This window comes from Mastomys coucha, unplaced genomic scaffold, assembly GCF_008632895.1.
Source record: "Mastomys coucha isolate ucsf_1 unplaced genomic scaffold, UCSF_Mcou_1 pScaffold21, whole genome shotgun sequence".
In the NCBI taxonomy this organism is placed as follows: Eukaryota; Metazoa; Chordata; class Mammalia; order Rodentia; family Muridae; genus Mastomys; species Mastomys coucha.
Window position 1 is genome coordinate 76,354,747 of NW_022196904.1, and position 1,582 is coordinate 76,356,328.

A 1,582-nucleotide genomic window follows, 5' to 3' on the forward strand; every position below is an offset into this window, starting at 1 on the left:
AGGGAGGGTGATTCCCCCAGAAGTTCTTTTATTGCTGAGAATAGCTTTCACTATCTTGGATTTTTTGTTATTCCAAATGAATTTGCAGATTGCTCTTTCTAACTCTGTGAAGAATTGAGTTGGAATTTTGATGGGGATTACATTGAATCTGTAGATTCCTTTCTGCAAGATGATAGTTTTCACTATATTAATCCTGCCAATCCATGAGCATAGGAGATCTTTCCATCTTCTGAGATCTTCAATTTCTTTTTTCAGAGACTTGAAGTTCTTATCATATAGATCTTTCACTTTCTTGGTTAGAGTCATACTAAGTTATGTAATATTATGTAATATTATTTGTGGCTATTATTATTATTATTAATATTATTGTGAAGGGTGTCATTTCTCTAATTTTGTTCTCAGCCTGTATATCCTTTGAGTAAAGAGCTACTGATTAGTTTGAGTTAATTTTATATCCAGCCACTTTGCTGAAGTTGTTTATCAGGTTTAGGAGTTCTCTGGTAGAATTTTTGGGGTTACTAAAGTATATTATCATATCATTAGCAAAAAGTGGTAATTTGATGTCTTCTTTTCCAATTTGTATCCCTTTGATCTCCTTTTGTTGTCTAATTGCTCTGGCTAGTACTTCAAGTACAATATTGAACAGGTAGTGAAAAACTGGGCAACCTTGTCTAGTCCCTGATTTTAGTGGGATTGCTTCAATTTTCTCGGCATTCAGTTTGATGTTGCCTACTGGTTTGCTATATATTGCTCTTACTATATTTAGGTATGGGCCTACAATTCCTGATATTTCCAAGATTTTAACATGAAGGGATGTTGAATTATGTCAAATGCTTTTTCAGCATCTAATGAAATGATCATGTGGTTTTATCTTTGAGTTTGTTTATGTAGTGGATTACGTTAATGGATTTCCTTATATTGAACCATTCCTGCATCCTTATCTGATTGTTGTGAATGATCGTTTTTGACGTATTCTTGGATTCAGTGGGCAAGAATTTTATTGAGTAATTTTGCATCAGTGTTCATAAGGGAGATTGGTCTGAAGTCCTTTTTCTTCGTTTGGCCTTTGTGTGGTTTAGGAATAAGCAAAATTGTGCCTTCATAGAATGAATTTGGCAGAGTACCTTCTGTTTCTATTGTATGCAATAGTTTGAAGAATATTGGTATTAGGTCTTCTTTAAAGGTCTGATAGAATTCTCCACTGAACCCATCTGGTCCTGGGCTTTTATTGGTTGGGAGACTTTTTTAATGACTGATTTTATTTCTTTGGGATTATGGGACTGTTTAGATGGTTTATCTGATCCTGTTTTAACTTTGGCACATTATATCCATTTCATCCAGATTTTTCAATTTAGTTGAATATGAATTTTTATAGTTGGATCTGATGATTTTTTAAAATTTCCACTGTTCTGTTGTTCTGTTTTCCTTTTCATTTCTGATTTTATTAATTGTATACTGTCTTTGTGCCCTCCAGTTAGTCTGGCCAAGGGTTTATCTATCTTGTTGATTTTCTCAAAGGACTAGCTCCTTGTTTTATTGATTCTTTTTTAGTTCTTTTTGTTTCTGTTTGGTTGACTTCATC